The following is a 15,279-nucleotide window of genomic DNA, read 5'->3' as shown; positions in this document are numbered from 1 at the left end:
GTTATTAGTATCGCTTTACTGGGCCAAGCCGTCAATTCCCGGCAAAAACACGGCGGGCAAGCAGTGTCAAAGCAAGTGGAGGTCCGCAAAAAAGGTGTCGAGAAATCGTGAATATCGCCTCATGCAAAATTGGCAATTGCTGACCAAGAATTTCCTGTTCCGCAGAACCCTTTTTTATCTCCCGTGAATCCTACTTCGTAAGAACCAGGTAAGACGATCACTCGTCCTGTTTGTAATGCTCCTGCAGGGAAGAAGGTACAAAAGGAAATGACGGATTATTCGCGGGAACTGGAAAGTGATTACGGCAGGATTATACACTCCAGTCATGCGTTGGTCGCATGTGAACTGAGATAGGAAGCTCCGTACGCGTCTGTTCTCCATGTCAGGGGTGGCTGGCGTATGGTAGACAATGTGTAACTCGAGACCCCAAAGACCCAACCTTCGGGTAATGGTCACATCACCTTTTGTCTTACAACTCCGATTCTGAACCTCCCCGTGATACTGGCTAGGGGGCGAGCAACCTTAGCAAAGTTCGGGTACCCAACCCCGATGTTCTCCCGCGAGATAATGGGGTTAGCTACGGGCTTTACGAGCCCTTGACTACAAAAAAAACAAGCAAAGAACAATGAACAACAAATTTCGGATGGAAATCGGCAAAGACCCACGCGACTAAAAGGGACCAGCAATTGGAAACTTGGAACGATCTCTAAATTTCATGGGCAGTACCTAGGTACTCTCAAGCGAATTGAGGAGCCACAAGTTCGACATCGTAGCGCTGTAAGAGGTATGCTGGAAGGGCTCCACGGTACGAACGTACCAAGATGGCCATGCCATTTACCAGAGCTGCGGCAACACACACGAGCTTGGAACAGCTTTTATAGTGATGCGGAAGGTTAAGAAGTGCGTGATCGGTAGTAACCGATCAACCCACGAATTCGCCGGTTGAGAATCAAGGGCTGGATTTTCAACATCAGTGAATATGATCGCTACCCAAAACATGATATCAAGATCGTCATCGGCGGTTTTAACGCTCAGGTCAGCCATGAGAAGGAATTCAACTCAACAAACTCAGCGCGCACCAGGTGACCAACGAAACGGCCTCAGACAGATTTCACGCCTCCAAACAAATGGCCGTATGTAGAATCTTTTTTCCAGCACAGCCTCCCTCACAAGTACACCCGGAGATCACCGTACGTACACCGTACCGTTCTAGGATATCATCGGCGTTAGATCCTGTCGAGCCGCTAACATCGAGTCAGACCATTATCTGGTGATGGTGAAGATGCGCCCAAAGCTCTCCGTAGTGAACAACACACGAAACTGGGCGGTTAAATATCGCACGACTGAAGCATCCTGAGGTCGCGGCAAACTACGCGTAATCGCTCGAAGCAGCGCTGCCGGCAGAGGGCGAGCTTGACGAAACCTCTCTCGAGGATTGTTGGAATACCATCAAGGCAACCATCAACAGCGTTGCGGAGAACGTCATCGGGTATGAGGAACGAACTCAACGGAACGACTGGTTCGACGAGGAGTGTAAAAGGATGATGGACGAGGAGAACGCCACGTGGGCGGCAGAAGTAGAGAAGCACTCGGCGAAACGTGGAAAATCATCGATAGCGAAAGAGCCAGCAAGTCCGAATTTTCCAGGAGAAATACGAAAGTTCTATCGTTCGAAATTCAACGCATCTCGTCAAGGCTTCGTGCCACAAGCCGAAATGTGCTGGGATAAAGACGGAGGCATCCTGACGGGCAATCATGAGGTGATCAAAAGGTGGAAGCAGCATTTCGATTAACATTTGAACGGCACACATGCAGGAGATCGCAGGCACAGCCAACGACGAGGTGGAGTTACTCCCAACGAGGAGTGAAGTTAAGGAAGCCTTTCGTCAGCTGAATAGCAACAAATCGGCTGGGAAGGATGGCATCGCAGCTGAACACAACAAAATGGGACCGGACAAGTTGGCCAATTGCCTACACCGGTTGATGGTCCGGATCTACGATACAGAACAGCTACCGGAGAAGTGGAAGAAGAGGGTAATTTGCCCCATCTACAAAAAGGGCGACAAATTGGATTGTGAGAACTACCGAGCGATCACTGTCCTAAATGCCGCCTACAAAGTGTTGTCCCGAGCCCAACACCACCGCCTCACGCCACGAGCAAACAGATTCAGGGAAGTCATCAGGCCGGGTGTTTTTAGGGACGGTCTACGACGGACCAGATCTCCACATTACACCAAGTCCATACGCACCTTCTATTCATCAATTTTAAAATCGCATACGACACGATCGACCGTGACTGTCCGGACTGATCAAGGCGGTGATGGATGGAACGGATCTCGAATGAACTGTCAAGTTCATTCGAATCACGCAGGGGGCTTCGAGGAGGTGATGGTCCACCTGCATGATGTTCAACGTGGCACTAGAAGGTGTTATTCGACAAGCGGTGGACGAAATGTGGGGCATGGTTTTCTCCATGGATCCAGTCAACTTATCTGCTTTGCCGACCACGACATTGATATAGTCCGAAGATCATCTACGGCGGTGAAGGAGATCTACCACAAACTGAAAAGCGAAGCAAGAAGAAGCCACGATCGACGGCGAAGAGCTGGAGATAGTCGAAGACTTTGTCTATCTCGACACCACCCGTGAGATCCGGCGGCGAATGATTAGCGGAAGTCGTACCTACTATGGACTCTACAAGAAAATGCGGTCGAGAAGACTTAGCTTTCGCACTAAGTGTAACCTTACATGACGCTCAATAATGCATGTGAGTACATTCTGAGGCAGAAACTGTGGTGTATCCGTGCACCCATGGTGGATAACCAACTAATCACTAATCACTAATCGTACTTCCACAGCCAGAACTTATGTCTGAGTCCCAAAGAATAATAAAAGTGTCTTATCATTCTTCTTGTCTTTGTTCATATTTTTAATTATTTTAACATAAAAACATTAAAATGATCAAAAACATGAATTGGTTGGGCCTACCATGGAGCAGAGAACGCAGAGACATCTGGAACACAGGAAAAGGAAGAAACGTGGACCACCAGTACCATACATTTCAATTGGGCAGTATCGTTGGAAGCATGCTACGAAAAATGCTCCTTGATGAAGAAACCATGCGTAATGGAAAGGAACTTCGCCAATCGCAAGGGCCATTCGAAAGGGGTTGGAAATGATTTATTTTGTACACAGAAATCCCGAAATCGCAGCACATATGTTAAACAAATTGACAAAATAAGTAAGGTAACTTTAAAATTCGAAGCTTAAATTTTTATTACTAACTGTTTCGGATTTCAGTGTACAATCATTTCTGGTCACCGACCAAGGTTATGCACCCATGGTGGATAACCAACATACATTAACTTCGACATGTTTGTTGCTGTCGACTGATGGCGACACACGTAACGGAAACGATATTGATGTCAAAACCTGGTTAAAATTGCGCTCATACAGTATATCCTACATTTAACCAAGTGTTTGTCAAAGAAAAAAAAACCAATGGTTGATGTACCCAAAATATGAAATATTCAAAGTTTATACTTCAAGTTCATGTGAACTACAGTTAGTATTTAATTAGTACTACAGAGAATATAGATCACTGTTTCATGTGCGTGTTTTGACCAGTGAACTCCTTTAACAAGAATTATATTATCGTATCATATCATGCTATCATGGATGTTCGTGTGCATGGTCCTTCGAACCGGCTCGTGGGAACTGATTTTCTGATGCAGTTTTATGTTCGTAGAGTGTTTTCGACTGGAGATCCTGGACAATCGGGTTATGTAGTTCTACATGGTGGAAAAGGTTCGAAGATTGATGTGATCCTGTGGACATGATCAGTTTCAGCTAAATCTGTTAAGGAAACTTTTATAAAAGTTGAGAAGAAAACATTTATCAAATTCTAGCATCTTAGTAAGCTTCTGGATTAAAATGTTTCAAAACTGCGTACTACAATTAATTTCATCCAATGAGCTGAAAGCTTCCAAAGATATCATCCCTTGGACCTACTACTGGAATTTAAAGTGTTAATGAAGGTGCTAATTCCGACAAATTGTCCCTGTCACACCGAAAAGCGCATTTATTGTTATTATTATGATCATTATCGTGCGCTTCTCTTTCGTCATCATCTGTCGGGGTGAGGGTGAGTAAATTCCACCAATCTGTTTCAATCTGCTTTTTTCCCCCAAGTCTTGTCATCTAGTAGGCCTTTTACAGATGTTTTAGCATATTTCACACAAATTTAAAATTACGTATCGGCCTGCTACCTTCTCTTACACTAACTTAAATCGTCGAGTTTGTTTGTGAGGGCGTTGCGTCGCGTTTTATTTTCTTCAGGGTGGTAACTTAAATTATTACCTACCTCTTTCCCTCGCGTTTAGATTGATGCTGTTGTTGTTGTTGTTTTTTGTTTTGATGGTGTTGTTGGAGGTTGACCGAAGTAGTGTTGTTTCCCCTATTTCCAAAAAAAAAAAAAACTAGCGTCGTCGTAATTGTCAGCACGACAGACAATGGATCGCAGCCGCATTGTAATGGAATGGCACGACGACGGCGAGGGGTCCCTCCATGTTACAGCTTGGAGAACGAGGGCACTCATCGTTCGTAGCTGGTATAGCACCGTACCTAAACCGGCCGGCAGCTAAGAGAAGACGAATCCAAAAGAATAGTGTCTTCCTTTGCTAAGCTGTTGCTGTGTTGTTTTGTAGGTTAGGTTTTGGAGTAACCGCTACCCAAACCCGACAGGTGGTGGCGCTTCGGTTGTGTGAAGTTTTACCGCCGAGCCGCCGTCATCGCTTTAGCGCATGAGGAAGACAATGGATTTCTTGAATTCATTCGTTCAACCATTCTACCGATGCGAATACAAGAAGCTGCTGTGCTGACTGTGCGCAGTAACGGAAGGAGAAATGGCTAGTGAAAAAGCGTTTGTTTCGGTCCGAAACAATCGAAAGAGAGTGAGAGTTGATTGGGGTGCCCGCTGATGGTAACCTCACGTGCTGCTCCAAGAAAGTCTTCAACAGCTGGCTTAGACCAAAACCCGGCTTTTGTTGCTAGAGAAGATGAAGATATCCATCATCCGGCTGGGGAAGCTCCAAACATTTTTACCGACGTAAGATCCGAGACGACGATAAAGTGCTGTCAGAAGCAAACAATTTGCACGTAGTAGGCACTTGCGCTAGCTCGCTATAGGAGATGGTTTTCGGGTAAATTCACACATTCGTAAGAAGATTTCGCATCTTCCCGGTGTGGTGTGGTGACTTATGAAACGTGACTCCGGGTGAATGTTTTGAATAGATGGCCGCCCTGAAGACATCTGCAGCCATGCTTTTATCACCAATTACCGATCTCTCGAGGCTTGCTTGAGTCATACGACGCGTGTGTGATTCGACGGTCCTAACAACGAAAGTTGTCAAGTGAAAACACAATCATTTCCGTTTGCGCTGCCGCCGGCATGTAATCTCTGAGTGAAACCTTTCTCGGAGGTGACCCTTCCCTCCGGAGAAACAAACGACATTCATGCGTGACAAAATACCTACCGGCAGTAGTTTGATGACCACCAACCTCACAAATAAGAAGCTTACATACATTCGTTTAGACTTTGCATTCATGCATGTTTAGAAAGAAAGTATCAACGACACGACAACAACACAATGATCGAAGGAAGCTGAGACTTATGCACACGTGTGCAATTGTATGCAGCAGATATGCCGTTGATTGACGAAAGATTCGGTAATCATCATTTGGTAGGCTGTGAAATCGTAGCTATCATGGCCGCAGACCGGTTCCAAGTGCTTCGAAGCAAATTTCCTTTTTGTTGATGATACTTTTCATAAAGGTTTTGCGTTTGTCGGAATTTTACAAATTTAACGGCGACGAATGACAATTCGTTTATGGGGATGCTCTTCAATGAAACTTTTTACACCATGGCCATCTGAGACCTACATTAAGGTTTTTTTTTACGCGGTATGAATTCTGTCGTTAACGTATAGTACTTGGAATATTTTCGCTCAAAAAACGTGTTGATTCGCGAGAGCCGTGTAGAAGAATCATATCCATTGCAAAATACCGCGTAAAAAGAAGCCGTGTTAGAAAAACTAAGCAAAATCAAACCGCGTAAAAAAAGACCTTAGTGTACTGGAATGGAGGTGTGAAAATGGGGATGGAAAGTAAAAGCCCGGTTGCTTAGTTTGCTCTTTGGCTACCGTTTATGTTTGTATTTACCCGTTAGAAAGAAACATCTTGTATGAGCTGGGAACTTTCCAACAAATCCAAAAATTTCTGAATTACCTACTTGTTAATAAAACATTTTCTTTTTTGGCTTTTTTATATTTTTTATTTTTAGGAATTTTGTCATTCTTGACACTTTTGTTAGTTTTGTAATTTTCGTTTTTTTTTTTTGTAATTTCTGATATTTTTAAAAAAATTTTTTTTTTCTGTAATTTTTGTAAATCTTGACATTTTTGCAAATTTTGTCATGTTCGTAATTTTCATTTTTTTGTCATTTTTTTAATTTTCGACACTTTTGTAATTTTGTCACTTCTGTTATTGTTGTTACTTTTATTATTTTTTTTCTCATTTTTGCCATATTGTCTGTTTTGTCATTTTTGTCATGATTGTCATTTTTGTCGAAGTTGTCGTTTTTGGACATTTTTGTCTTTTTGTTTTTCATTTTGGTCATTTTTGTCGTTTCCGTAATTTTTGTCATGTTTGTTGATTTTGGTCATTTTTGTCACTTTTGTCATATAAGTCAGTTTTGTCAGTTTTTTGTCATTTTTATTATTTTTATCATTTGTGTAATTTTTGTCAATTTTGGTAATTTTTGTCACTTTTGTCATATAAGTCGGTTTTTGTCATTTTTATTATTTCTATCATTTTTGTCATTTTTGACATTTTTTGTAATCTTTGTCAATTTTTCATTTTCGTCATTTTTGTTATATTTGTCATTTTTTTCAGATTGATGTTTTTGTTTTTTGATTATTTTGAGCATTTATGTATGGTAACTTTTGTCATTTTCAGGGCTAGAAGCGACCATGCGGTAAAAAAGTAGGGCAAAATAGTGACTTTGAAGTGAAATTAGGGTAAAATTAGTGACCAGGTCAAGACGAAAACCGAAAAATAAAACGCTTCAAAGACAATTCGGTTCATTGAAAAACGTTTTTTGAAAGGCTCTTGGTCTTACTAGTAGAAAAGCAATATGCTGGAAAGAAGAGGAATATTTCAAATTAGCTTAGATAATTCAAGAATAGTGACCGCAGAATCCTAAAGTTCTAAGGAAACAATCGGAGGGAACCAGAAGATCGTACCCGAAAGACTAGGACAACTAAGTCCGACAAAAACTTCGAGTTTATCGATTTTCTTTGAAAAAACCCACAAATTTTGAGACTCCACTCTATAGTGTTTACACCCAAATTCGATTTTTTTTTCAATGTCACTAAAACAATTGAAAAAGTCTAAAATTATATTGAAAACAAGTTAACAAATCGAAATAAATTAACAGAAACCAAAAATTTTATACAAAATGGTTATATGTGAGAAATCTTCAAATTCAAATGAAAAACCAGCTCATGTTCAAGTTTAAAAAATATACTTGAAATTGAGTTAAGATTTACATTTACAGAAATTTCATTTCATGAAAGAGTCATGAAATTAAAAATTAGTAGGTCCTCATGAAAAAGTGATTAAATTATCATAGAAGATTGAAAATAGATAAACGACAAAACGTTGTAAGAAGATTGACAGACAAGGACTCAAAGAAGTTTAGCGAAAAATTGACTGAGGATTCAAGAAAATAACACAAAAAAGTCTTAACAATTTTACGAGACTAATCTTCAAGATAAAATTTTTTTTTAAATTTAAAAATAACTCAAGGAGAATTTATCGTCAAAAATGAATCATTTTCAAAGAGATTCACTGCAGACTTTATTGCATGATTCACATATCAATCATTAGAAAGATTTACTTAAAAAAATGAGGTTCAAAAGGAAGGAATTGTAAAAAAAATATTCACAAAGGATTTAACACGACAATTTATTTAAAAAAAATAACAGATCCAAGAAACCTCAGAAAGAATATCAGAAATTTCTTAGAATATTTTATGAAATTTATCATCAGTAAAACTCTAAAAAGGTACAGAAATTACTGGAAGTTATCGAAAACTTCAAATAGGTTTTGAACTCTTAAATTGATATCTATGTATATCTACCAATTTTTCAAATGATTCAAAAATGTCTAGAAATAAAGGAACTTAGAAATTAAATATCTGATATTTACGATTCAATTGAGTCACTTTTCACAAGTTTACTTTCCATTCAATACAACAAGAGCATTAATAGCATGGAAGTTTCCTGCCATGTGATTAAGTGTACTGAAGAGATTTTGATTGATTTTTTTAAATTAAGTTGAGAATTATATTTTAACAAATTCAAGCTCTAACAGTCATAACACTTTTAATCTTGGTGAAACATCTTGGTAAGAGTGACTCTTTAGGAAACATTTTATGTAATAAATTTATTAATAATACTTTTTTTTTCTTGACACGAAATTCTAAAACGTTTGTAAAGTGACACAAATAAACAAAAAAACATATTTTTTAAGATGAAAAACGATTTTTGTTTAAATTCAAGTTTTTGTTCATAGAATGTTAAAGTGTCATATATCAAAGCAAAACAAAACAATAATCTTCCTTTACTGAATCTGAGCCATTCTCCCAATACAGGTCGTGTGAATTTCCACAGGACTCGTAAAGAAAGAAAAGAAGAAAAAAATTAAAAAATAAGCTAAGGAAGTTATCAAAAAAAAGTGTATTTAGGGACCAAATTTCGAAAAAAGTAACTTTTGAGTGACCAGCCTGAAAAAAGTGACAAAGTTACTAAAAAGTGACTAACTTCTAGCCCTGCATTTTTATAACTTTTGCCATTTTTGTCATTTTAATCATTTTTATCATTTTTGTCGTTTTTGAATTTTTGTCTCGTTTTCGTCATTTTTGTCATTAATGTCATGTTGGTCATTTTTGTCATTTAGGTCATTTTGATCATTTTGGTCATTTTTATCATTTTGGTAATTTATGTCATTTTTGTTATTTTTGTCATTTTTGTCACTTTTGTAATTTTAGTCATTTAAGTAATTTTCATCATTTTTTTTAAATTCTTGTAATTTTGGCCATTTTTGTCATTTATTTCATTTTCGTAATTTTTGTTTTTATTGACATTTTTGTCACTTTTCCATTTTTTGTTATTTCTGTTATTTTTGGCATTTGGCATTTTTAATCATTTTCGTCATTCATGTCTTTTTTGAAATTTTTGTCATTGTAGTTATTCATGTCTTTTTTGTCATTTTTCCTTTTTCCATTTTTTGTTAATTTTGTCTTTTTTGCCATTTGTCATTTTTTCGTTTTTGTCATTTGGTCTTTTGGATCATTTTTGTCCTTTTTGTTATATTTGTAATTTTTGTCATTTTTGGAACTTTTGTCAGTTTTGCAATTTTGTTATTTTTGCCATCTTTGGTTTTTTTTTGTCATTTTTGATATTTTTTTCAGTTTTGTCTATTTGTCATTTTGGTCATTTCGATCATTTTGCCAACTATGGTAATTTTTGCCATTTCTGTCGTTTGTGTCATTTTTGTTTTTTTTTCATTCTACCATTTTGTTGAATTTTGTCAATTTTGTCGTTTTTTAATTTTTTTTTCTTTTTTGTTTTTTTTTAAATTTTGTCTTCTTTGTATTTTTGTTTATTTTCGTCCCTTTTTTTGATTTTTTCGTAATTTTTGTCGTTTTAGTCTTAATCGTCGCTTTCGATTTTTTATTTTCTAAATTTTTGTCATTATGGTTAGAACTATTAAAATACATGAAATGTTTGGGACTTGTGAAAAAATGAGAAAAAAACGACGACTATGACAAAAGACATGGATGACAAAAAACAATCTTATAATTTTTATATTTTTTTTTTTTAATAATTTGTTGATATTTTTTTGTATATTTGCAATTTTTTATTTTTTTTAAATTTTTTGAACTTTTTGTTCATTTAGTGATTTTTGTAACTATGTCATTTTTCTATTTTTGTAATTTGACGTTTTTGTGTTTTTTGTCATATTTGTCAATCTTGTTATTTTATTTTTTTTAATATATTTGTCCTTTCAGCATTTTTTTTTATATTTTTCAAGTATTTTGTCATTTCTGTATTTTTGTCATTTATGTATTTTTGTCATTCGGTTTTGTTTTGGAAGTTTTGTTATTTGAATAGTTTTTAGAATTTCATAATTTTTATCGTTCTCATAAATTTTTGTTAGTTTTCACTTTAGTCTTTTTTCTATTTTTGTCATTCCCTTCATTTTCGTCAATCGTTATATTTCTTAATATTTTTGCCATTTTTTCATTCCTTTTTATCATTTTAGTTATTATTGTAATTTTTAACAGTTTGGCCTAATTTTTTTTCATTTCTTAATATTTTCGGTTTTGTTTTTCCTATATTTTTTCATATCTCTCATTTTTCAAATGAGTATTAATAAAAAAATACATTCGAACAGGACTTTATTGAATAAAAATTTCAAGAGTTCAAACAAAATCAACAACTTACCGTTAGCCGACGCTGCCGCTCTCCAGCTGGGAAGGAGCCATTTTACGGGTCGATTTTTTTTTTGTTTAACCAGATTTCACTATTGAACCAATCGACGAGCCATGCTGCGTCGGGATGATGATTGAAGGATGAAGTACGTACTTTACTTTCACGTGTGTGGTATTATAAATGATTGATTTCCCGCCACATCACTTCAGCAACACAAACACAGTAGGCATCGGCATCGAAACGTCAATCGAAATTATTCACATGCGGTGTTTGATTTTTTCTTATTTTTTTTTCTTCAATCGGGGCAGTATTGGCGCATTCCTGCCGCTAAAAATGTGCATAAGAAATCGGGTAATATTTCTTCTGTTTTCTTTCCAGTTTTTTTTTGGAAATGGTACCCGTTAAATTTTAACAACAAAAAAAAACTAACAACACACTCTTAAGGCGCCCAAGTTACCGGTTCTGGATCATAAAAATCGAAACACATCTGCTGTTTGATTCCCGCTAGCAGTGAGGGGATGAGCTGCTGCTGCCTTATTATTATTGGGTTATTTTGCTCCCATCCGTGAAATGTTAGCAGCAGGCACGAAAAAAAAAAATCACACATACGGAACACTTCCTTCAACCGAAAGAGTAGAAAAAATTCAATTCGGGCATGCCACTAGCAAAAATATGCACTTAATTATTCTCCACAGTTGCGACTTTTGGGGAGCTGCGTTGAGGTCAAAAACACTATTCCAGCCCAGCTGCCATCACCGTCATGGGTTCTTCACGGTGTTGATTTCGGTTCCTGAAAGTAGAGGGAAGGCGAAAAAAAGAAACTTATTAAAAATTCAGATCGCTTTGAATGATCGACTAATGATGCGAGTAATGAGATGAACGAAGGAACGAACGAACGAATGTGTTGTACACTAGAGTACCTGAAAATAGCACATGTTCCACCACATCAGAGCGGATCCAATTCCGGTTTCAGTTTTTTTTTGCTGAGAGGTTAAACCAAGTTTAAGAAATCTGTCAACCAGTCACAAAACTGTTAGTAGGTTCGAACGCGATTGGAAAATTTGCTACCCGAATCTGTTATGGTCGCCTGTAACGCGTCGAAGTGTGCCATGATCGACTACGACCTCCTGTCAAAAAGTCCGTCAAAACTAGAGTGCACCTTCGCCAGCAGAGCCGTGAAGCGTTTTGAATCGAACCAAATTAAACAAAGTGGTTTTGAGGGACGAAGACGTTGGTTCTCCTCACGTGATGGTTAATCAATCAGAGACTATGAAAGAACAAAAACAAAACACAACAAGTGTAGGTACAGAGGTAGGTAATTGAACAAGCCAACCAAGCCGCCTTTCAAGTGAAAGGTGAGTTGTTGGTGACGATTGGATGGTTTCATCGATTGACTCACGTCGAAAAACATCATGTTGAAGCATACATAAATTTGTGTGCTGATTGTGACACAGTTGTTGGTTTTTTTCCTTTCGGCTAAATGTTCTCACATTGTAAATTCATGCTCTGGTTGTCGGTTGGTGTGGGTGCAATTGGTTTTGCTAATTAGAATTTTTGTTTCAGGTGAATTTCGATGCCATGCAAAGAACACCATTTGAGACTAATCATGACCAATCATGAAGAACTGAGATTTTTTGGAGGCCAAGTATGTTTTATTAAAATGACGAGAAAAAACTAACATTTTAGTTTAGAAAATCGGTTCACTGAGAAATGAGATACAGCGAAGCAAAGACAAAATTGGATGTCCTCGTTTTAGATAAGATTTTTTTTTCTACCGGAAAATCCGGGATGGACGTCGAATTGTTCATCGAAACTCCACATATATGTATTTATACATCGGCGGATAGATATAATCTTGACAATTCCGAAAATCCTAGAAACGTTCAAATACTGCAAAGCTGTCAGAAATTATATTAAAAAAAATAAAATTGTTTTCTGAGACTTTTATTCGGAACCAACTATAAAAAACCTGGTAAAAGAAATTTACCTTATTTTGAAATATTGAGAAACTAGAATAAATTTCCTACACAATGGATTTAATATCATCAAAATCGGTCAACATTTGCGGCAACGGAAACGAAACAAACTACAAATTCTAATATTTGGCGAGCAGCTTTGGAGGATTTAACACCCATTTTTTGGAGAAAACCTAACAAAGGCTCCGAATTGTCGAACTTTCACAGACCCAGCCCGATGACCTTCACGTGGCTCCAGTCCAACAATCTCCGACATAGATTCAGTGGATTCCCAACTCGACAACCTCCCGTTAGATTCCCGGATCAACGACCTGCCATAACTCGACGACCTAGGGTACTATGGCCACCTCCAGCATGTTGTCCATACATGTATTAACAGGTATTGAACAACCTACAAATACTTGGCAACGAATAGAGGTAGATTAACCTAAAACTTAGTTGAAGCACGTATTGGAGCTTGGAGTATCGATTGAAGCAGCAGCCTTGAAGTGGGCTTTAGCCCTCTCCGATTAAAATGGAGAAGAATGTCACACCTAACATTCGAGATTATGATAGAGAATCCTCCACGTCTAAATGGCACAAAAATGTGGGCCATCATATAATACTAAACTGTAGATAGTGGATGGACTGTTTTTGGACATTTCTGTCTCTTTTGGATACCTAATGCTTACCCTGGGTCTATAGGTGAAGTGGAATACAAGAAATACCTAGTTTGATACCATCAGAACTGCCCTCAGACCGGTCCTTGAAAGGACGTCACAAGACCTATTCACCTATCGTGCTCCAATCGAGCACTTATGCTGAGCTACGTTTTTGTCTAGTGAGGCACATTGACCGTTAACACGATTGAGATTCCTAGAATTTCTAAGCAAACTACTCTCAGAGAGTTGTCGGCAATGGAAAGACGCTATAGCCCGGAGGTATTCCTCGACACTCCCTTTCTTCGAGATGGCGACGTTTTCCTCAAGACCCACTACGTCGTAGGTGACATTGTAGTTCTACATTGTAGGTAGCATTATAGTTTAACTCGTCATAGGAACGGCAACGGTCGTACTCTACTCAAATGTCTCATAAAAGGTTTTAGCACTTTGTCATCTCATTGGTATATCTGACCTTCAGGGTTACTACTTATGTAGAGGGTGTCCTTGGTTCTCGATTCTCAGTCAAGCAAGAACCTTCTTTTCAAACCTTTTTCTTCCGATAGCAAATTTTCGCGAACCCAAATTAGGTATTAATATGTCCCCTAAAATGGGGCGGACCGTCGAAGGATATCGAATAAAGGATACAAATACAGCGGTACTGCAATGGCGTACTTGACCTTACCTTGGTCGGAAATCGCAGGGATTTCGAACTCTAGATCAGGAAAAACTCCAAATAGGCACTTCTCGATATATTTATTAACAATTTTCCACAACAATAATTCGGTTGTACCCACAAACTAGTAATGCCTCAAATGATTATGGTACCTTTTAGGGCCAGGCCCTGGTTGTCGGTTTTGAAGATGGCGGAGTTTCGACGATAGCGACGCTGATACTGACCAACTGCTCTGGCGATCCAATTCCAATCGACAAATCGAGATGTTCTTTTCGGGAATATCGGCTACGAGGACAGATTAACTAGACCCCAAACTTCGATCTATGACCGCTCGGAGGTTATCGATTATCCGTGACGATCGGGACCTACGCTTAGGCAAAGTCCCAGACCAGGGACAAAGGGTTTTTGTTGTCCCGCAACACTTAACTTGCTTGTGTGTGCTGGATATGTCGTGCACTTTATACTTCACACTATTGTAGTACTTTTGGAAGTGAGCCAGCACCAGGTAGTCGCCTTTGACCGGCCTTGAACCGAGAGTTCAGGTCATTGCTCTCTCGTTGTCAGGAACATGATCACTGCTACTTCGTCATCCCTTCGGGTAGCTACCAACTAGCGTGGGTTACCATGGATGGCCCTTATGGTTGTGATGGGTTGAAGCTTCCTGACTGCATACTGGTGGAATATGGCGCTGTCGTCGGCTTTGAAGGATGCATTATTTGAAGAAAACCATCACCCATCATTTTCCCTCGCAGCGATATTTGAAAACTTCATTTACTCGCGACAAATCACTACAACCTCGATGGAAGTGTTATCTAAAACTTATAGGTACACCTTGCCTGTAGTCATCTACCTTAACAAGCGCCGGTTTAAGGACTTGAGCCCTTTGCTTAACTACACTTAGCACCTCCTCAACATTGATTAGTGCCTAAAATGTCATTCGAAATCTTTGTATTTGTCGACAGCGGGCTTATTCCCGTAATTCTTTGATGTATCTCCTAGTTAGAAAGCTTTATCCCAACTCATCAAGTTTTATGGCGATGATTTTCTAAATGTTTAGATGGGTTTAAACGGGTCACAACGTAAGAGAAACGATCAGTATAGTGGATGAACTGAAAGCACTATGGAGTAAATTTCTAGATTGCGCAATTCCTGAGTTGTCATATCTTCATGAAGTACGGCAGATTTCACTTGTACATGGTTCAAAGTTGTTCGTTCCAACACACTCCTAACAATATGTCCAGTTATGACAGTAAACAGCATGCGGGAAGATGCCAGTACTTGGAATATTGTCAGCGATGAGTTTCCAGGATTTTTGTTCCCTTGCAAAAAACTAGAAGACCTTGTTGGATGAGGTATGACTCCAGTTCAAGGAATGATCCCACGGACCTACGGAAATAAGATTTTCCATACCTACTACGTAAGTTTAGGTTCAT

General features: G+C 38.3%; 1 protein-coding gene across 1 annotated transcript in view; it reads right to left on the bottom strand.

The window, feature by feature from the left end:
- The window catches only part of LOC129747699 (ectopic P granules protein 5 homolog), a 176,372-nt gene that overhangs the window by 84,390 nt on the left and 76,703 nt on the right, over nucleotides 1–15,279 (bottom strand). The window contains exon 4 of the mRNA XM_055742021.1: nucleotides 10,569–11,346. The gene's annotated coding sequence lies outside the window, so the exon portion shown is untranslated. The remainder of the gene's footprint in view (nucleotides 1–10,568; nucleotides 11,347–15,279) is intronic.

This window comes from Uranotaenia lowii, chromosome 1 (assembly GCF_029784155.1).
Source record: "Uranotaenia lowii strain MFRU-FL chromosome 1, ASM2978415v1, whole genome shotgun sequence".
NCBI classification, from domain to species: Eukaryota; Metazoa; Arthropoda; class Insecta; order Diptera; family Culicidae; genus Uranotaenia; species Uranotaenia lowii.
The sequence above is the reverse complement of the archived record's forward strand: the minus strand, read 5'-3'. Positions and strand labels throughout refer to the sequence as shown.